Source organism: Scyliorhinus torazame, chromosome 3 (assembly GCF_047496885.1).
Source record: "Scyliorhinus torazame isolate Kashiwa2021f chromosome 3, sScyTor2.1, whole genome shotgun sequence".
Lineage (NCBI taxonomy): Eukaryota > Metazoa > Chordata > Chondrichthyes > Carcharhiniformes > Scyliorhinidae > Scyliorhinus > Scyliorhinus torazame.
Window position 1 is genome coordinate 271,846,570 of NC_092709.1, and position 23,076 is coordinate 271,869,645.

Sequence of the window (23,076 nt, forward strand, 5' to 3'; positions counted from 1 at the left end):
ATCTATGATCTATGACTGCTATAAACAAATATGTGCATGTATACAATACAGCTTTAAATGCAAACCTTTAGTGTAAACCTTGAACAGTGTATACTATGTCATCAAAACTTTGGGGTGTACCAGGCCACTGACGTATATTGCTATGCACTTTTACTCATTTTAACAGTAATATTGTGAAATCTTACCTGGAATGATGCTTTATGACTCAGTTGAATAGAACCATGGATGTTTACAGTGCAGAATAAAACATTCAACCCATTGCATTTGGGCTGTCTTTGCGAGAGCATCTGAAACTAGTTTCATTGCCTGCTATCTCCCCATATTTTGCTACAAATACATATCCTTTCTGCTGCAAGCACTTCCCATAACAAATATATCTTGCTGTTAACTGCTTTTTTAAAAATACTTTCATGGGATGTGGGCATTGCTGGCAAGGCCAGCATTTCTTGCCCATCCATGATCGCCCTTGAGTTGAATAACTTGCAGAGGGCAGTTAAGAATCAATCATATTGCTATGGGTCTACTGTCACATGTTGACCAGACCAGTAAGAATGGCAGATTTCTTTCCCTAAAGTGCATTAGTAAACCAGATGGCTTTTTACGACAATCAATGGCACTTCTATTACTGGGACTAGCTTTGAATATTAATAAATTGAATTTTTTAATTAGTTAATTGAATTCAAACTCCACCAGCTGCCATAAGACCGTAAGACATAGGAGCAGAACTAGGTCATTCAGCCCATCGAGTCTGTTCCGCCATTCGATTGTGACTAATATGTTTCTCATCTCCAATCTACTGCCTTTTCCCTCTAACCCCTGATCCCCTTATTACTCAAGAACCTATCTATCTCTGTCTTAAAGACACTCAATGGCCCCGGAGCCTGCTGCGGCAATAAGTTCCACAGATTCACCACCCTCTGGCTGAAGAAATTCCCCCTCATTTCAGTGTGAAAGGATAATACCTTCAGTCTGAGATTGTGCCCTTGGTTTCTAGCTTCTCCTACTTGTGGAAACATCTTCTCCACTTCCAGTCTATCTCGTCCTCTCAATATTCTGCGAGTTTCAATGAGATTCCCTTCATCCTTCTAAACTCCATTGAGTACAGACTCAGCGTTGTTATCTGCTCCTCATATGACAGACTTCATTCCCGGAATCATTCTTGTGAGCCTCCTCCGGCTCCCCACTAAGGCCAGCACATTCTTCCTTAAATACGGGACCCAAAACCGCTCACAATATTCCAAATGGGGTCTGACCAGAACCTTATACAGCCTCAGCAGTATATCCCTGCTCTTATATTCTAACCCTCTCGAAATGAATGCTAACATTGCACTTGCATTCCTAACTGCTGACTGAACATGCATGTTAACCTTAAGAGAATCCTGAACTAGGACTCCTAAGTAGTTTGTGCTTCAGATTACAGATGCCTTTCCCCATTTAGAAAATAGTCTATGCCTCTATTTTCCTACCAAAGTGCATAACTTCACACTTTTCCACATTATATTCCATCTGCCACTTCTTTGCCCACTCTCCTATCCTGTCCAAGTTCTTCTGCAGCCCCCCTGCTTTCTCAATACTACCTGTCCCTCTACAGATCTTTGAATCATCTGCAAACTTAGCAACAATGCCCTCAGTTCCTTCTTCCAGATGGTTAATATATGTAGTGAATAGTTGTGGTCCTCCTACTGACCCTGCAAAACACCACTAGTCACCAGCTGCCATCCTGAAAAAGACCCATTTATCCTCACTCTCTGCCTTCTGCCAGTCAGCCAATCCTCTTTCCATACCAGTACCTTGCCCCAAACACCATGGGTTCTTATCTTATTTAGCAGCCTTCTGTATGGCACCTTGTCAAAGGTCTTCTGGAAATCGACTGGTTCTCCTTTGTCTAACTGTTTCGTTATCTCCTCAAAGAATTCTAACAGATTTGCCAGGCATGACCTTCCCTTGATGAAGCCGTGCTGATTCAGCCCTATTTATCATGAACATCCAAATACTCCGCAATACCATCCTTAATAATGGACTCTAAAATCTTATCAATGACCAAAGTCAGGCTAACTGGCCTATAATTTCCTTTCTTCTGCCTCCCTCCCTTCTTAAACAGGGGTGTTAAATTAGCTATTTTCCAGTCCTCTGAGACCCTCCTTGCCTCCAGTGATTGCTGAAAGACCACCACCAATGCCTCCACAATCTCCTCAGCTATTTCCTTCAGACTATTCAGCTTCTCCTTAGTGATGGGCACCACACTCACCACTGCCCCCTGACACTCTTGAAGTTCTGATATGCCATTGATGTCTTCCACCGTGCAGACTGATGCAAAATACCTCTTCAGTTTGTCTGCCATTTCTTTGTTCCCCATTACTACTTCTCCAGACTCATTTTACAGTGGTCCAATGTTCATCCTTGCCCATCTCTCACCTTTTATATATAAAAAAAACTTTTGCAATCTTCTTTTATATTACTAGCTAATTTACACTCATATTTCATCTTCTATTCCCTTATTACTTTTTTAAATTGTCCTCTGCTTGCTTTTAAAGGTTTCCTAATCCTCTGGCTGCCCACTAACCTTGCCACATTGTATGCTTTTTCTTTTTCTTTTCTGCTGTCCCTTGCTTCCATTGTCAGCCATGGATGTCTCAGCCTCCCCCTGAGCATTTTTCCTCCGCCTTGGGATGAATTTCTGTTGTATCTCCTGAATAACCCCTCAAAACTCCTCCCATTGCTGTTCCACCATCTTCCCTGTTAGGCTCCCATTCCAATCAACTCTGGCCAGCTCCTCCCTCATTAGTTCCCTTTATTTAATTGTAATACTGTTACATCTGATTCCAACTTCTCCCTCTCAAACTGCTATCATATTGTGGTCACTCTGCCCTGGGAGTTCATTCACCTTCAGTTCCCTAATCAAGTCTGCCTCATTACACATCATCAAATCCAGAATTGCCTGTTTCCTAGTGGACACAAGCTGCTCCAGAATACCATCTTGCAGACATTCCATTAATTCCTTTTCTTCGGATCTGCTACCAACCTAATTTTCCCAGTCCACCTGCATATTGAAGTCCCCTATGATTATTGTAATATTGTCTTTCTTATATGCTTTTTCTATCTCCTGATTTATTTTCTGCCCCACATCCTGACTACTACTGGGGGGGCCTGTACATAACTCCCATCAGGGTCTTCTTACCTTTGCGATTCTTCAACTCTACCCACAGAGATTCCATGCCTTCCGATCCTATATTGCGTCTTGCTATCGATATAATTTAATTTCCTATGAACAATGCAACCTTGCCCCCTCTGCCCATAGAACATACATTGCCGAAGGAGGCCATTCGGCCCATCGAGTCTGCACCGACCCACTTAAGCCCTCACTTCCACCCTATCCCCGTAACCCAATAACCCCTCCTAACCTTTTTGGACACTAAGGGCAATTTAGCGTGGCCAATCCACCTAACCTGCACGTCTTTGCACCCAGAGGAAACCCACGCAGACACGGGGAGAACGTGCAGACTCCGCACAGACAGTGACTCAGCGGGGTATCGACCTTGGTGCTGTGAAGCCACAGTGCTAGCCACTTGTGCTGCCATGCTGCCCACATCTGCCTGTCGTTTCGATAGGACACATATCCTTGGATATTTAGGTCCCATCCCTGATCCCCTTGCAGTCACATCTCTGTGATGCCCACAAAATCGTTACCACCAATTTCAATGTGCTCAACAAGCTCATTTACCTTGTTCCGTATACTGCGCGTATTTCGTTACAACACCCTCAGTCCTGCGTTAACCACCCCCACCCCCACCCCCCCCCACCCCCCATCCCATGCTCATAGTTGATCCCCTTACCTGCTTTGTCTGAAGTTAGATTATTGTTGCTATCCATATTGTCTGTTCTATTACTTTACTTACCTCTCTTGAGCCCTTCCGCCGATTTAAATAATTTAAAGTCCATATCATTAACCTGCACTCCTATCTTAACTTTAATCTTATTGACCCTGTGCCAATTAGCTTGTGGCTCAGGTAGTAATCTTGGGAGTAGCACCTTTTTGGTTCTGCTTTCTAGTTTAGCCCCTAACTGCTCATATTCCTTCAGCAGAACGTCTGTCCTTGTTCTACCTATGCAATTGGTACCTACATGGACCACAACAACTGGATCTTTACCCTCCTACTCCAGGTTCCTCTGCAGCCCAGATGAGATATCCCGAACCCGAGCACCAGGCAGGCAACACAACCTTTGGGATTCTCGATCCTGGTCACAGAGAACAGTGTCTGTGCCCCTAACTATACTAGACCCAATTACGACTACACTTCTTTTCTCTCCCCCCACTTGAATGGCTCCCTGTTCCAAGGTGCTGTGGTCAGTTTGCTCATCATCCCTGTAGTCCCCATTTCCGTCCACACAGGGAGCAAGAATCTCAAACCTGTTGGATAGGGACAAGTGCTGAGGCTCCTGTAACCCTACCTCCTGGATTCCTCTACCTACCTCACTCATAGTCACGCCTTCCTGTCCCTGACCACTGGCCGAATGCAAGGTGGTTAGTTAATCTAAGAGGTGTGTGGCATAGATACACACACGATGCTTTTATGATAAATTGAAGGTGCCATAACTGGGCAACAGCAGAGGTAAGGACATCAACAACATACTTTTCACTCCATCAGCACGTGTTAAGAAATTTCTCCTGAACTTTTTCCTCAGTGCATTTGTGATCATTTTAATTTGCCTATTTATAAACTTCACAATTCTAATCCATATTTTATGTCTGCACGTCTGTCAAGCCCTTCCGCTCTAACGCTCATTGCAGCCTGGCATAGACAAACATGGAGAAAAGAACAAAGTGGCAAGGTGTTGTGTGTGTGCCTGTCGTCACGTCAAGGCAGCACTTGAATAATTGTGACACCAAAGAGTCTGAGTAAAATTGAAGGCAATAAGAATCAGTGGAGCAGTCTTCTCCGTTCTTCCTCGTGCAAAGGAAGCTGGTCGTTGTTGTAAGCTTATCATTTTAACCCTGGGACATCACTGGAGGAGTTTCTCAGGATAGAGTCCTCGGTCCAACCATCTTCAGCTGCTTCATCAATGACCTCCCTTCCATCATGAGCTCAGAAATGGCATTGTTCACTGATGATTTCACAGATTTCCATACCATTTGCAACTCCTCAGATAAGAAAGCAATCTGTATACACGTGCAGCATGACCTGGGTAACATTCAGATTTGGGATGTTAAATGGAAAGCTACGTTCATACCAAGAATTGCCAGACATTGACCATGTTCAGCCAGAGAAAATCCAGCCACTTCCCCTTGACATTCAACAGCTTTATCGTTGCTGAATTCCCCCATTATCAACATCCTGGGGAGCTTATGACTAACCAGAAACATAACTGAACCAGCCACATGAAAATACTATGTCTTCAAGAGCAAGTCAGCAGTTGGAATTCTGTGGTAACTCAACTCCTGAATCTCCCAAAGACTGTTCACCATCTACAAGACATACGATACAAATGTGATAGAATACTCCCATTTGCCTTGATGAGTGCAACTCTAAATATACTTAAGGGGTGGGATTCTCAGTTGGCTGACGCCAAAATCAGGAAACGCGATTGGGTGGAGAATAGGTTCCGGCAGCAAAATCGTGTGGGCGCCGATTTGACGCCAAATTGCAATTCTATGTCACAGTGACAGCGGCATCAATGTGGTCTGAAATGCACGTACAGTAAACACTGTGTGCCGGGGCCTCCGTGATTTTCCGCCTCCGATGGGCCGTATTCCCTTGTGCTTTAAAAAAATCGTGAAACTGGTGTGGTGCCTGATGAGGTAGAGAGAGTGGTTACGGAAAGTGCCAAACATCGCCAGAGTTTGCTGACAGTTGTGCCGCTGGTCGGAGGGCTTCTGCCAGGGCTGGGGGGAGTAGTGGGCAGTGGCCAGGTGGTGAGCTGTGGACGGGCACAGAACACCATTGCTGCAGCCGGCAAGGAAGCCATTCAGCTGCGCACGCTGCTGACAGCCCACTGTGAACTTCGGTCCACAGGTCGTATAGGTATTCCCGCAGCCCACCACCCTAATTGCCCTCTGGCCCCAGCCAACCCATCAACTGTATGGGTGCGCTCCAGCACAACCAGTGCCATCTTGTTGGCTGGGATGAGTGTGTGTGGGGATTGTAAATGTGTATGCGACTGCAGCTTGTCAGCCTCCCGAGTGTCAATCACGGACCAGGTGAATCCCACACCATTTCTCATTGGAATTGATTGTGTTCCGCGTGTCGAAGGTGCTAGCCCTCCACTGTCACAGAATCAGTCCCGGTTCTGCGCCAGGTTTGCTGTCATGGAAGTCCACGAATCCTCCCCGCACGTCAAAATTTAGGGCTGGATTCTCTGATTTTGAGGCTATGTCTGGAGAAAGTGTCTAAGTTTACAATGCAAAAGGCGACGACGCTCCCGCAACAATGCTCCGCCCGGTGGGGGGGCTAGCAGCCGTGCCACGTAAAGCCCCCGGCTTTACCTACCGATACAGATGGAGAATTGAGGGTCCATGGCCGCGCATGCACACGGCGGCGACCAGCGGCGGCCGTGCCGTACAACATGGCGAAGGCTGCATGCGGACCCGGCCTGCCAGATAGTGCCCCCCTGCTCGTACACCAACTCGTACAAAGCAGCCTGCTGCATCATCACCACATTCACTACCTTAAACATTCATTCCCCCCAGTTGAGTTACAGTGCAGCAGAGTCCACAAGATGCACTGCAGCAATTTACAAAGCCTCCTTCCACACACTTTCTGTCATAATATACACCAGCAAATCATGGTGCAGACACACACTGATGGACACACAGTGGGACCAATCAACACACACAACACCGCAGCCAATCACCAGTGAGAGCACACGCACTATAAAGACAGGGTGCATCAGAGTTCTCGCTCATTCGAGTTGCAGCTAACTAGGAGGACAGAGCTTACAGCCTGTAACACAGACATTCACCATATGCTGAGTGCATCAACTGGTTAGGACAAGGCAAAGGTCTTTAGTTAAAGCTAGTATCATGTTAACCCACAGTCTGAGTATGTTAAACAGTGAATGATTCAATAAAATAGTGTTGCCCTATTTCAAGTGTTGGTGACCTGTATGTGTTCCACGTATCCAGAACACCCAACATATCATGATACCTGGAGTTGAGGGATATTTGCACTTTGTAGCGCACAAAGACTCCGTGAGACGAATAGAGTGAAGTCGATGAGGCTTTATTAAGCGTGTCTGTTCCCCAGCAGCCCGATAGTAAACTGGCATGCGGGGGAAGACACCAGCTTCTTATACTTCGCCTTCAGGGCGGAGCTTGAGGTCAACGGCCAACCAGGACCCGGGATCTGTCAGCCAATGACATTAGGGCTTCCAGTCCCACATGACCCCCAATACAAAACCCGGCGGGGTGATGCTTCGTATGGTGGTAAGGGTTTCCAGGGCTGGTCCTGGGAGGATAGAACAGTTACATGGTAGTACAGTATTGGACAGTTTCGTCCTGTTACAACTATTTACAGAGGGTATAGGTAAAACAAAATGTTCATTGAAAAGTCCACGAGTCGGTCGGGCGGTCTGGTCGTCCGTGTCGATCGCCTCGGCCCCGGCGGTGGTGGTGGTGCTTGTACCAGTGTTGTCGCCTCCGGGAGCCGCACGGTTTCAGCTGTCGGTGCAAAGGGGAGGGGGACTGGTCCTCCTGGGAAGGGGGCGGTCGCGGGGTGCGGCAGTGGCAGGAAGGGGGGCGGTTGGGTTGATGGTGTCGGGGGGGGTGTGCGTGGTGCCGGCGGGCGCCAGATCCCGCAGGGAGACCGTGTCCTGTCGGCCGTCGGGGTACTCCACGTAGGCGTACTGGGGGTTTGCGTGGAGGAGGTGAACCCTTTCGACCAACGGGTCCGCCTTATGTGCCCGCACGTGCTTTCAGAGCACGATGGGTCCTGGGGCCGCCAGCCAGGTCGGCAGCGACGTTCCAGAGGAGAACCTCCTAGGGAGGACAAGGAGACGCTCGTGAGGCGTTTGATTAGTGCTTGTACATAATAACGACCGGATGGAGTGGAGAGCGTCCGGGAGGACCTCCTGCCACCATGAAACTGGGAGATCCCTGAACCGTAGGGCCAGTAGGACGGCCTTCCAGACCGTGCCGTTCTCCCTTTCTACTTGCCCGTTCCCCCGGGGGTTGTAGCTGGTCGTCCTGCTTGAGGCTATGCCCTTGCTGAGCAGGAACTGGCGCAGCTCGTCACTCATGAAAGAGGACCCCCTGTCGCTGTGGACGTATGCGGGGTAACCGAACAGCATGAAGATGCTGTTCAGGGCTTTAATGACTGTGGCCGCGGTCATGTCGGAGCAGGGAATGGCAAAAGGGAAGCGGGAGTATTCGTCCACTACATTAAGGAAATATGCGTTGCGGTCGGTGGAGGGGAGGGGCCCTTTGAAATCGAGACTGAGGCGTTCAAAGGGGCGGGAAGCCTTAATCAGGTGCGCTCCATCTGGCCTGAAAAAATGCGGCTTGCATTCCGCGCAGATGTGGCAGTCCCTTGTGACTGTACGGACCTCTTCTAAAGAGTATGGGAGATTGCGGGACTTGATGAAGTGGTAAAACCGAGTGACCCCCGGGTGGCAGAGGTCCTCGTGGAGGGTTTGGAGGCGGTCAATTTGTGCGTTGGCACATGTGCCGCGGGATAGGGCATCGGGCGGCTCGTTCAGCTTTCCGGGCCGGTACAAGATCTCATAGTTGAAGGTGGAGAGCTCGATCCTCCACCTTAAGATCTTGTCATTTTTAATCTTGCCCCGCTGTGCATTATCGAACATGAAGGCTACCGACCGTTGGTCAGTGAGGAGAGTGAATCTCTTGCCGGCCAGGTAATGCCTCCAATGTCGCACAGCTTCCACTGTGGCTTGGGTTTCCTTTTCCACTGAGGAGTGGCGGATTTCTGAGGCGTGGAGGGGTCGGGAGAAGAAGGCCACGGGTCTGCCCGCTTGGTTAAGGGTAGCCACTAGAGCTACGTCGGAGGCGTCGCTCTCGACCTGGAAGGGGAGGGACTCGTCGATGGCGCGCATCGTGGCCTTTGCAATGTCCGCATTGATGCGGCTGAAGGCCTGGCAAGCCTCTGTCGACAGAGGGAAGGTCGTGGTCTGTATTAGGGGGCGGGCCTTGTCTGCGTACTGGGGGACCCACTGGGCGTAGTACGAAAAGAACCCCAGGCAGCGTTTCAGGGCTTTTGAGCAGTGCGGGAGGGGAAATTCCATGAGTGCGCGCATACGTTCGGGGTCGGGGCCTATTATCCCATTGCGCACTATGTAGCCCAGAATGGCTAGCCGATCGGTGCTAAAAACGCACTTGTCCTCGTTGTACGTGAGGTTCAAGGCTTTGGCGGTCTGGAGGAATTTTTGGAGGTTGGCGTCGTGGTCCTGCTGATCGTGGCCGCAGATGGTTACATTGTCGAGGTACGGGAACGTGGCCCGTAACCCATGTTGATCACCCATTCGGTCCATCTCCCGTTGGAAGACCGAGACCCCGTTTTGACGCCAAAAGGGACCCGTAGGAAATGGTATAATCGCCCGTCTGCCTCGAAGGCTGTGTACTTGCGGTCACTTGGGCGGATGGGGAGCTGATGGCAGGCGGACTTGAGGTCCATGGTGGAGAAGACTTTATACTGGGCAATCCGATTGACCATGTTGGATATGCGGGGGAGAGGGTACGCGTCTAGTTGTGTGTACCTGTTGATGGTCTGGCTATAGTCAATGACCATCCTTTGTTTCTCCCCTGTCTTCACTACTACCACCTGCGCTCTCCAGGGACTATTGCTGGCCTGGATTATGCCCTCCTTTAGTAGCCGCTGGACTTCGGACCGAATGAAGGTCCGGTCCTGGGCGCTGTACCGTCCGCTCCTAGTGGCGACGGGTTTGCAATCCGGGGTGAGATTCGCAAACAAGGACGGGGGTTGCACCTTGAGGGTAGCGAGGCCGCAGATAGTGAGTGGGGGTATGGGGCCGCCGAATTTAAACGTAAGTCTCTGTAGATTACATTGGAAATCTAATCCCAGCAAGGTGGGGGCACAGAGTTGGGGAAGGACGTTAAGTTTGTAGTTTTTGAATTCCCTCCCCTGTACCGTTAGGGTAACTATGCAGAATCCCTGGATCTGTACGGAGTGGGATCCTGCAGCTAGGCAAATCTTTTGTGCGCTGGGGTAGGTAGTTAAGGAACAGCGTCTTACCGTGTCGGGGTGTATAAAACTTTCCGTGCTCCCGGAGTCGACTAGGCATGGCGTCTCGTGGCCGTTAATTAGGACCGTTGTCGTCGTCGTCTGGAGAGTCCGGGACCGAGCCTGATCGAGCGTAACCGAAGCGAGCCGTGGTTGTAGTAGTGGGGTGGGGTCTGTTGTTGCCGTCCAAGATTGCATCGGGGATGGACAAAATGGCCGCCCCCATACATCGCACGTGGCTGGGGGGTCACAAGATGGCGTCGGGGGTGGACAAAATGGCCGCCCCCATGCGTCGTACAGGTGGAGGGCGGTCCAAGATGGCGGCGCCCCTCCTCCCCTCGTGGTGGTCGGGACCCAAAATGGCGGAGTCTGCGGGTCGCACAACGGCGCCCCTCCTCCCCTCATGGTGGTCGGGACCCAAAATGGCGGCGTCTGCGGGTCGCGCATGGTGTGCTGGGGGGTCTGGGGAGCGCTAGGACCGCGCGGAGTTCCCTCACTGCGAGCGCCAGGGCCGCGGGCGCTAGGACCGCGCGGAGCTCCCTCGCCGGGGACAGCGGTGGTCGGGGCCCAAGTCGGCGGTGCCGGCGGGTCAGGCGTGGGGCCGCGAGCGCAAGGAGCGCGAGGAGCTCCCTCACCAGCGACAGCGGTGGTCGGGGTCCAAGTAGGTGGCGCCGGCGGGTCAGGCGTGGGGCGCGGGACGGGGGTGATGGTGGCGTTCGGGATGCGAAAAACCCCTTCCTCTCCGTGGAGAGTGTTGGCCGGGACCCAAAGCGGGAGCGCCGGCGGCGGGTCGTACATGGACTGTGGGGAGGGGGGTTGGGGAGCATAGGCGGCGTGCACGGCTCCCAGTTCTCCCGGGACCGCGGTGGTCAGGACCCAGAGCGGCTGCGCCTGCGGGTCGTACAAGGCGTGCTGGGGGGGTTGGGAGGCATAGACTGCTTGTAGGGCTCCCTGTGGCCCCGGGACGGCGGCGACCTCGTGGGATCGGCACACCACCGCATAATGGCCCTTCTTCCCGCAGCTTTTGCAGATGGCTGCACGGGCCGGACAGCGCTGTCGGGGGTGCTTCGCCTGGCCGCAGAAATAACAGCAGGCGCCCCCGGTGCGACTCGGCGTTTGGACTGCGCAAGCCTGTGGGGTGTCCGGGGGGGGGTAGGGGGTTTGTCGCGACGGGTACGTACGGGGCCCAATGGCCTGCCGCGCGGTCGGGGCCGTAGGCGCGGGTATTACGCGCGGCCACGTCTAGGGAGGCTGCTAGGGCCCGGGCCTCTGAGAGTCCTAGCGACTCTTTTTCTAGAAGTCTTTGCCGGATTTGGGAGGATTGCATACCTGCCACAAAAGCGTCGCGCATTAACATGTCCGTATGTTCGTTTGCATTCACCGACGGGCAGCTGCAGGCTCGTCCCAAAATCAGCAGCACGGCGTAGAACTCGTCCATCGATTCTCCGGGAGGTTGCCATCTTGTCGCGAGCTGGTAGCGAGCGTAGATTTGGTTAACTGGGCGAACGTAGAGATTTCTCAGTGCTGTGAACGCCGTCTGGAAATCGTCGGTGTCTTCAATGAAGGTGAAAATCTCCGTGCTCACCCTCGAGTGCAGGACCTGCAGTTTTTGTTCGTCTGAGACTCGGCCTGTGGTCGATCTGATGTAGGCCTCGAAGCAAGTCTGCCAGTGTTTGAAGGCTGCTGCCGCATTCACTGCGTGGGGGCTGATCCTCAGGCATTCTGGAATGATCCTGAGCTCCATAGTCCTTTTTAGGCACGCTTAATAAATTGTAGCGCACAAAGACTCCGTGAGACGAATAGAGTGAAGTCGATGAGGCTTTATTAAGCGTGTCTGTTCCCCAGCAGCCCGATAGTAAACTGGCATGCGGGGGAAGACACCGGCTTCTTATACTTCGCCTTCAGGGTGGAGCTTGAGGTCAACGGCCAACCAGGACCCGGGATCTGTCAGCCAATGACATTCGGGCTTCCAGTCCCACATGACCCCCAATACATACTACCACACAGTTCTTAGACCTACCTGCAAGTGACCTGCCTTCCGCCAGCATTCCGTCATCCTGTAACATGGACAACATCAGCCCGTCACCGCCGCTCCGCATAGCCGGCAACCTAGGGGATAACTGGAAGATTTTCAAACAGTGCTTCCAGCTCTTCCTCGAAGCCACAGACAGGGAGGGCGCCTCGGACCCCAGAAAGATTGCTCTTCTCCTCTCCACGACCGGAGACCATGCCATCCACATTTTCAATTCTCTCACCTTTGCGGATGATGAAGATAAAACAAAGTTCAAGACGGTCCTCCTCAAGTTTGACACTCACTGCAGCGTAAAGGTGAATGAAAGTTTTGAGCGCTACGTGTTCCAACAGCATTTGCAGGGTAAGGATGAACCTTTCCAATCCTTTCTCACGCACCTCCGCATCCTTGCGCAGTCTTGCAGCTACGGGCCCACCTCCGACTCCATGATACGCAACCAGGTCGTTTTCAGTGTTCAGTCGGACCCCCTACGACAACAGTTCCTCAAAGTAAAGCAGCTCATCCTAGCGACTGCCATTGAGACCTGTGTCTTACACAAAAACGCCACGAGTTGGTATTCCCACATCCAAGAGGCTGAAACGGTGCGGCAAGGTCCCCACGATGCGGAACGGGTCCAAGTGATTGAGCACCTCCAGGTCCTCAGCCTGGATGAGGGCGGCCATTTCGGCACTTTTCGCGGACTCCCGCGCTTGTACGCACCAAACGAGGGGACGACGACGTCGAAGAACGCAATGTGCAGGCGCGCACCACGCACGATCGCACCGCGCATGCGTGGTGGCGCAGCGAACATGCTGATGCTACGATGTGCTGACGCTACGGCGTGCGGCAACTGTGGCTCCGCCCATTTAAAACGGCAATGCCTTGCCAAATCTCGACAATGCCTACGATGTGGCAGACTTGGCCACTATGCTGCCTTCTGCCGAACAGCTCAGCCTGCCAATTCATATCGCTTCAGCCAGCCTCGCAGGATTGTCCTGGCAATTCAACCCACGGTCACCGAGTCCAATGCGGACCACCCACACAGCAGTGACACCGAGGACCCGAAGGCGCCTTTTCGAGACGGTGTCATGACAAAAAACAGGCTGTCCCCGAAGCAAAGACACCAGCCGCTCTCGGTATACAGCATCGATCCAGACGATGAGTGGTGTGCCACCCTGACGGTCAACCAATCCCAAATATGATTCCGCCCTGGACACTGGTGCCTCCACCAATCTCATGGCGTGATCTGACTTCCAAAGCCTTCGTGTCAAACCAGCCATTCTTCCATCAGCCTGCCAGCTATTGGATTATAATGGCAATGTCATTCCTGCTAGTGGCTCGTGCCATCTTGAATTGACGCACAGGTCACGCAAAGCCATCCTACCTTTTGAGATTGTGGGCTCCTCGAAAGCCTCCCTGCTTGGTGCGCAGGCATGCAAGCTGTTGAATCTAGTTCAGACAGTTCACTCTCTCTCTCCTGATGACACGTCTGCCTTTCAGGACGCTGACTTCAGGGCACAACTCAACGCCATCAACGACCAGCACCACGACGTCTTCGAAGGCATGGGCACGCTCCCATATACCTACAAGATCTTACTGAAACAGGAAGCCACGCCTGTGGTGCACGCACCTCGCCGGGTCCCAGCACCCCTTAAGGACCGCCTCAAGCAGCAGCTGCAGGATCTCCAGGACCAAGGACTGATCTCCAGATTTACGGAACCAACCGACTGGGTCATTTCCATGGTCTGTGTAAAAAAGCCTTCCGGCGAGCTGAGAATTTGCATTGATCCCAAGGATCTGAATCGCAATATCATGAGGAAGCATTATCCAATTCCCAAGCCGAAGAGATCACATGCGAGATGGCTCGCGCCAAGCTCTTCACCAAACTCGGCGCCTCGAAAGGATTCTGGCAAATCCAGCTCGACAAATCCAGCAGGAAACTGTGTACATTTAATACCCCCTTTGGCAGATATTGTTACAACAGGATGCCGTTTGGGATCATATCTACTTCAGAAGTGTTCCACAGGATCATGGAACAAATGATGGAAGGCATTGAAGGTGTTCGCGTCTATGTCAACGACATAATCATTTGGTCCACCCTGACAGGACATGTCAGTCGCCTCCAGCGCGTGTTCAAACGCCTACATGAGCAGGGCCTACGCCTCAACAGGGCCAAATGCTCTTTTGGTCAGACGGAACTCAAGTTCCTCGGGGACCACATCTCCCAGTTGGGTGGGCGGCCGGATGCGGACAAGATGGCTGCTATCACAGCCATGAAAACGCCAGAGGACAAGAAGGCGGTCCTCCGATTTCTGGACATGGTCAACTTTTTCGGGAAGTTCATCCCTAACCTCGCCTCTGATAGCACGGATCTCAGGAACCTGGCCAGGAAAACGACAGACGCTCTCTCCAGGGCAGTCACCACTCCGTGTGACCCAGCAGGAATTGTCTGCCAGGTTGTCGTCCATGAGGCCTTCGTGGCCTCCAATCTACCTGCCACGAATGAACGCCTCGTCCAAATTTGCCGCGAGACGGCGGCTGACCCTTTGCTACAGCGTGTCATGCGCCACCTAACAGACGGGTGGCTCAAGGGCCAATACCCTCAGTTCTGTAACGTCAGAGATGATCTGGCGGTAGTAGACGGGGTTCTCCTGAAACTGGACCGCATTGTCATCCCGCATAGCATGCACCAGCTCGTCCTGGAACAGCTACACGAGGCCCAACTTGGCGTGGAAAGGTGCCGCCGATGGGCCCGAGCGGCAGTGTATTGGCCCGGCATTAATGAAGACATAGCCAACACAGTGCTCAACTGCCCCACTTGTCAGCGCTTCCAGCCGGCTCAACCACGTGAAACCCTACAGCTCCATGAGTTGGTCACGTTCCCTTGGACCAAGGTGGACATCGACCTATTCCACGCGCTGGGCAGGGACTATGTCCTGATTGTGGACTATGTTTCAAATTACCCGGAGGTGATACGGTTGCACGACATCACATCGTCTGCAGTCATCCATGCCTGTAAGGACACCTTTGCTCGACATGGCATCCCACTGACGGTGATGTCGGACAATGGCCCCTGCTTTGCAAGCCAGGAATGGTCCAACTTTGCCAGGAGGTACAATTTGCACATGTGACATCCAGTCCCCTGTACCCCCAATCCAACGGCAAAGCAGAGAAGGGCGTCCACATAGTCAAACGGCTCCTCTGCAAGGCTGCCGATGCTGGGTCCGATTTCTACCTCGCCTTGCTGGCCTATCGCTCGGCCCCACTGTCTACTGGCCTGTCGCCAGCCCAGCTGCTCATGGGTCACACTCTGAGGACAACGATGCCGTCCATTCATGTCCCAGACCTTGACCACGTTTCGGTCCTTCGCCGGATGCAGCTGTCTCGTGCACAGCACAAGGCGGCTCGTGACTCCCGTGCAGCTGATCTCCCTCCTCTGGCTCCAGATGACAACATCCGCATCCATCTTCCGGATGGTGGCTGGTCTGCAACCGCTGTGGTTCTTTGGCAGGTGGCCCCCTGCTCGTTCCTGGTTCGTCTACCGGATGGCTCCATTCTGCACCGCAATCGACGTGCCCTTCGTCTCATTCCACGCTCGCTACGTGATCCTCCACCATTGCCACGCCCTCCTGTTGACCCTGACCTGGACTATGCAGAGATTCTGGTCACTCTGCCTCCCCCTGACTTTGATGCAGTCCAGCCCGCTCCTCAGCCGGCGGCTCTCGACCCACCCTTGAGGCGATCAACCAGAACTCGTCGCCCACCTCAGAGACTTAATTTGTGAACTTTGTGGACTTTCTGGGCGCGATTCTCCGCTCCCGCGCCGGTTTGGAGAATCGCCTGGCATGCCATTTTCTCCCCGTGACGCCGGTCCGATGCCCTCCTGCAATGCACCCAAGCGGCGGGAATGGCCCCGTCGAGTTCTGCGTGGCGCAGGCCGGAGAATCGCCCGGGACACCCAAAATGGCGATCCTCCGCTACACCCGCTATTCTCCGGCCCGGATGGGCCGAGTGGCCTGCCCAAAGCGACGGCTTCCCGCAGGTGCCAACCACACCTGGTCGCTGCCGGCGGGAACAGTGCGGGAACGCTGGGGGGGGGGGGCGGCCTGTGGGCGGGCGAGGGGGGTTCTTTCTCCGGGGTTGCACTCAAAAGGGGTCTGGCCCGTGATCGGTGCCCAGCGATCGGCCTCTCTGAAGTAGGCCCTCCTTTCCTCCGCTGCCCGGCAAGATCCATCCGACATCTTCTTGCGGGACGGCCTTTGGGAGGACGGCAACCACGCAAGCACAGGTTGGCGCCGGCTGGCGCCGGCCAACTCGCGAGGGTGACGCCAGTTAGGCGACGTATGACGTTTCTCGTGGCCCCGATCCTAACCCATTTTCGGGCCCTGAATCGGTCGAGATCGGAGCCGTTTCGCGCCGTCGTGAACCTCAACGGTGTTCACAATGGCACGAACACTCTGTCTCCATTTCAAAGAATCGCGCCCCTGGACTTTCTGATTAGTTCTGTTCTTTTGTTTAATCGTTTACGTGGTTTGTATACAGTGTTCATCTCGTTATTCTTGTGACACACTGTTTTTCTGCACCAGGCACCTTCCCATGTAAATCACTTAGTTCTCATGTGCATAGTCCTGTAAATATTTCGGACACACATAGTTAGGGACATTCACCATATACTATTTATTGTCACGCAGGTACATTTTTTATACAAGGGGGGATGTCATAATATACATCAGTATATCATGGTGCAGACACACACTGATGGACGCACAGTGGGACCAATCAACACACACAACACCGCAGCCAATTACCAGTTAGAGCACACGCACTATAAAGACAGGGGGCATCAGAGTTCCCGCTCATTCGAGTTGCAGCTCGCTAGGAGGACAGGGCTCTCAGCCTGTAACAGAGACATTCACCATGTGCTGAGTGCATCAACTGGTTAGGACAAGGCAAAGGTCTTTAGTTAAAGCTGGTATCGTATTAACCCACAGCCTGAGTATGTTAAACAGTTAATGATTCAATAAAATAGTGTTGCACTATTTCAAGTGTTGGTGACCTGTATGTGATCCACGGATCCAGAACACCCAACACATCACTTTCTAAACCCATGTCCTTTACCACCTCAAAGGAAAAGGACAGCAGTCACATCTGCAAGTTCACCTCCAAGCCACACACCACCCTGACTGGGAAATATAACACATTTCCGTCTCTGCTGCTGGGTCAAAATTCTGGAACTGCCTTCCTAATAGCACTGTGGGTGTACCTACACCACAGGGAATGCAATGGTTCACGAAAGTAGTTCACCACCATCTGCTCAAGTGCGAAGATGGATGGGCAATCAATGCTGGCCTTGTTGGTGGTGCTCACATCCCGTGAGTGAATAGAAATAAAGTGAAATATCAGGGGCTGAATTCTCCATTTGAGAGATTAAGGGCTCGATTCTCCGACTAAGATGCTCTGTAGTCTTATGACTAAAAAGTCGGCGCCACCCCTGCACCGATGCCCCGCCCGGTGGGAGGCGCTAGCAGCCACACCACGTAAAGCCCCTGGCTTTACCTGCAGATACGGACGGAGAATTGCTGGATCCTTGGCCACGCATGTGCATGGCGGTGACCTGCAGCGATCGCGCCGTACAACATGGCGCCGGCCCCACGCAGAACCAGCCTGCCAGATAGCGACCCCCCATCAGCCCCTGCCAAAGCCCCCCCAGCCACCAGAACGGCTCCCCCCCCCGCCCCGACTGGCGGTGCTGGACACAGTCCGCTGCCACCAAGCGAGGTGCCCAAGCACTGAGCACACGTGCCCACGCTGTTAGAAAGTTGGTGACGGCGCAATGACTTTCAGCGTACTCAGCGATAAGGCCGTTTTTGAGGATGTGGAGCATCCGAAAAATGACGCCACTCCGATTTTGATGTAAAAACGGATTCTCCTGGCAATCGCCGAACGCGATTTCACTGTCGGCAATCGGAGAATCCACCCCTCGATCCGCCAGCTGAGTTTTCCTGGGCAGCGTGCCCATTGCTGGCAGCTGGATTCTCTGTCCCTGCCACCTGCCAATGGGATTTCCCGTTGTGGCCACCCCACACCCCACAGAACCGATGCAGACATTGAATCGTATAAGTTCTATGGCCCCCAAAGGATAACCAGTCGCAGATCGATGACTTCCCCATGACTTAGAATCATGGAATTTACAGTGTAGAAGGAGGCCATTTGGCCCATCGAGTCTGCACCGGATCTTGGAAAGAGCACCCCACCCAAGACCACACCTCCACGCTATCCCCATTACCCAGTAACCCCACTCAACACTAAGGGCAATTTTGGACACTAAGGACAATTTAGCATGGCCAATCCACCTACCCTGCACATCTTTGGATTGTGGGAGGAAACCGGAGCACCCGGAGGAAACCCACGCACACACAGGGAGAATGTGCAGACTCCGCACAGACAGTGACCCAAGCCGGGAATCGAACTTGGGACCCTGGAGCTGTGAAGCAATTGTGCTAACCACAATGCTACCGTGCTGCCCAAACTTCCTTACCAACAGTCTGCAATCTGTCAGGATAGGCAACAGCACCTCTCCACAATAGTCCTCAACACCGGGGCCCCACAAAGATGTGTGCTCAGCCCTCTATACTATTCCCCATACTCACACGACTGTGTGGCAAGATTTAACTAGACACACACCCCCGTCAGCATCAATGGCTCCGAAGTGGAGATGATCGATGGCTTTAAGTTCCTGGGGGTCACCATCACCAACTGTCTGTCCTGGTCCACTCACGTTGGGATGCAACAGTCAAGAAAGTCCAACAATGTCTCTGCTTCCTACGGAGGCTAAAGAAATTTGGCATGTCTGCACCGACTCTCATAAACTTCTACAGATGTGTAGAAGATGAGTAGATGTGTAGAAGATAAGAGCATCCTATCTGGCTGCATCACAGCTTGGTATGGCAACTGCTCGACCCAAGATGGCAAGAAACTACAGAGTGTGGTGAACTCAGTCCAACGCATCACACAGGCTTGCCACCCTTACATTGATTCTGTATATACCTCCCGCTGCCTCAGGAAGGCAGACAGCATTGTCAGAGACCCGTCCTACCCAGGCGTTGCCTTCTTCCAGACTCTTCCATTAGGCAGAAGGTACAGAAGTCTGAAGACTCGCACATCCAGACATAGGAACAGCTTCTTCCCCACAACTACAAGACTCCTCAACGGCTCTCCCTCGGACTGATCTGTTCGCTGTAAGAACACTATTCACGACACCCAATGCTGCTCTTGCTCATGCATTTGCTTTATTTGGCCCCTTGTTCCGCACTGTCACCAATCACTGTTTTGTCGATGTACCATTTGTCAATGTTCTGTGTTGATTATTCTTTTGTCTACTATGTACATACAGCACATATACCCTGTCTCCACCATCGCCAGCCCAGGGGTTCGATAGAACCGTGAGATGGAAAGGCCAGCACGCATGCAGTGGTTTCCTGGGCCGATGGTGGAGAGTGCTAATGAGGGCAAGGGTCAGGCTTCATCAAGCGATGCAAAGCACAAGAGCTCATTGTGGAGCAGATCGTCATCATCCTCAATCCCAACCCCAGACCCGCTGATACTACCAACCAAGGGCCACCACCCTGTAGTGAAGCAGGTAGGGAGCACGGAGGGGAGTGCGGGAGGTGGTGGGAGGGTACAAGGAGGATGGACATGGGAGGGGGTGACTGGCAGGGGCTGGGTGGTGTCGGGGGCCGGGGGGGGGGGGGGGGGGGGCGTTCCAGCAGCCACCGGCCAGGCCTCCTAGTCAGCAAACCTGGTAGCAATTAGATTATCCTGTGCACGCCGGCCCTGGTGCACATTGTGAGGCATCCTGTGGTTGCCGGGCCCATGACCTGCCCATCTGGGCACTCTTCCGCATCCTCCACATCGGACAAGGCCTGCCGTTCATCCTCTTCCTCCAGCATGCCGCCCCTCTTCTGCGCAACGTAGTGAAGGATGCAGCAGGCTACAACGATGCGGGAGACTCTCTTGGGGTTGTACTGGAGGACCGCTCCACAGTGGTCCAGGCACCTGACCACATGGAGCATGCCCATGCACTGCTCCATCACATTCCTGGTCACTGCATGGGCATCGTTGTCGCGGGTTTCCATGTTGGTCTGTGGCATTTATAGTTGTCATCAACTATGACACCCCAGTCCCGGCGGAACACCCTTGACCTGGCATACGCTCCCTCAGCCAGCGGCATGACTGGCCGCCCATGGCTCCGCCTCTGGGACTATGTCTTTCCTCCTCCCTCTCCCTCATCAGCCATGGCGCCTGTTTCCTGAATTGAAATATCACGAGTGAACCTCGCTGTCAGTACTTATTTCTGGCGGAGGCAGAGCATCGCCGGAGGCACGGAGAATACCGGATTGGACCTGTTCATGATATGCCAATGGTCTTTAGCATACAAGGAGTCTGCATGTTCTCCCCATGTCTGAGGAGGTTTCCTCTGGGAGCCCTTGTTTCCTCCCACAAGTCCCAAAAGACGTGCTGTTAGGTAATTTGGACATTCTGAATTCTCCCTCTGTGTACACGAAAAGGTACCGGAATGTGGTGACTACGGGCTTTTCACAGCAACTTCATTGCCGTGTTACTATAAGCCTACTTGTGACACTAATTAAAATTATTATTATTTGCATGCCCACACCAGCGTGCGATATAAAACACAATATTGACGCTGTCGTTTCACCAAATAAATGGCATTCATTTGGGTGCCCAGCATCGGGCTCTATTTTCGGTTCACGCATGATTCTCTCCCCAATCACATTTCACGATTCCAGCATCGCTGGGTGGAGAAACCCACCCTAAGTCTCATTAAGTGTCTTTATACTGTTATGGGCGAGGCGTTTTCAGAACCCCAAAATGTATCATGGAGTTCAACCAACCTCTCCCTTTAATGGATTTGTTGCTTTTCCGAGCACACGGCTTTTGTAATCCCTAGGTGTGGAATTACAATTATCGACACGTGGGTTTTTAAACACAAAACACTGTTTATTCCATGAACTCAACTTAACATCTTAAATAAACATTGGATCTCTTAACACCCCCTTACTTCAAAGATAACTCAGAAAATATTGCAACAGTAAATAACTGCACAAAATGTTCCTTCAAACTTCCAAGTGACTTAACACCTTTAAACAGTATCACATCAGGTTAAAGGATATATATATTTTCTGTAGAATGGCAGAGACATATTAGCTTGGTTGACTTCAGTTCCAGCACCTTACTTTCTTCCTGCAGCTCTCTGGACATACACACAGACACACCCAAACTGCTTTCTGAAACCCGACTTCCTCCCTTCAAGCAGCTCACAGCAAACCAGTACTTCTCAAGTTGCTGTCGCAAACTGGCTTTCTACATTTAAACTGCTCTCAGCAAAACCAGCCAGGCACTTTTTAGCTGCTCTCAGCAAAACCAGCCAGGCACTTTTCAAACTGCAAAACCAAACTGCAAAATGGCTGAACCGACCTCAGCTCCACCCACTCTCTGACATCACTGTTTCTTAAAGGTACATTGCTTAAACATCCATGTACTAAGGTTCTCTCACATGACACCTCCCCCCAAGAAAAAATAATAAGCCATCAACTTCAAGGTGGTTTCATTTGTCACCTTTGCACCATCCACTAAGAAATGCACACAGTAAATATACATTTTCATTTAAAGAAAACAACACACGCAAACAGGTATAATAATATAATCCATTTTTCTTTGTTCTTCTTCCTCCAACCGAAATCCTTCTCGATTGATCACATTTGTGACAAAGCATCGGCTAACACATTCCCCGTCCTGCCACATGTACTATTTTTAAATGAAATGGCTGTAACAACAGACTCCAGTGAAACAGCCTTGCATTGTTATTCAGGAATCGCTCCAAAAACGTCAAAGGATTATGATCAGTATATATAATGGTGTCAGATGGATTGCTGGTCACATAAATGTGAAAATGTTGCAAAGCCAGCACCAAACGCAAAGTCTCCTTCTCAATCGTCGAATACTTTTTCTGGTGAGAATTCAATTTATTTGAAAAATAACCAACAGGCCGCTCTAGCCCTTTGTCATCGTCCTGTAGAAGCACCGCACCTCCACCCACATCACTCGCATCAACAGCCACTTTGAATGGTTTGGTATAATCTGCGATGACTAACACAGGAGCAGTGGTTAACACAGCCTTCAGGCCATCAAATGCCTGTTGACACTCCGCTGTCCAATGGAATTTGTTACGCTTCTTGAGCATGTCCGTCAGTGGAGCGACGACACTTCTAAAATTTGGTACAAATTTCCGGTAAAATCCACTCATACCAAGAAATCGCATTATTTCCCGTCGTGTCGAGGGTATCGGAAACTCTGCAACAACTTTTGTTTTCACATCCCGTGGGGCAAGTCGACCCTGTCCGATCGTATGGCCAAGGAAAGTGACTTGGGCTTTTCCAAATTCACTTTTGGCTAGGTTTATCACCAAACCCGCCTCCTGAAGTCGATTGAATAACTCCCTCGGATGTTTTAAATGTTCTTTCCACGTCTGGCTGAAAACTACCAGATCGTCGGTGGATACCGCACAATTGGGTAATCCTGAAACAACTGTGTTAGTTAACCATTGAAATGTTGCTGGGGTGTTTTTCATGCCAAAATAAAATTTGAACTGGTATATGCCATCTGGAGTCACAAAAGCTGAAATCTCCTTCGCCCTTTCAGATAAAGGTACTTGCCAGTAACTTTTCAGTAAATCCAATTTGGAATAAAAAGCGGATTGTCCCACTTTCTCAATCCAATCCTCCAAATACGGGTTAGGATAAGAGTCCGTTCTTGTAACTGCATTCACCATTCGATAGTCCACACACAACCGTTGGG

General features: G+C 51.7%; 1 long non-coding RNA gene across 1 annotated transcript in view; it reads left to right on the forward strand.

The window, feature by feature from the left end:
• The window catches only part of LOC140409601 (uncharacterized), a 137,892-nt gene extending 115,095 nt beyond the window's left edge, over nucleotides 1-22,797 (forward strand). Inside the window, exon 3 of the long non-coding RNA XR_011940420.1 lies at nucleotides 22,058-22,797. This is a non-coding gene — a long non-coding RNA (uncharacterized lncRNA). The remainder of the gene's footprint in view (nucleotides 1-22,057) is intronic.
• The last annotated feature ends 279 nt before the right edge of the window (nucleotides 22,798-23,076 follow it).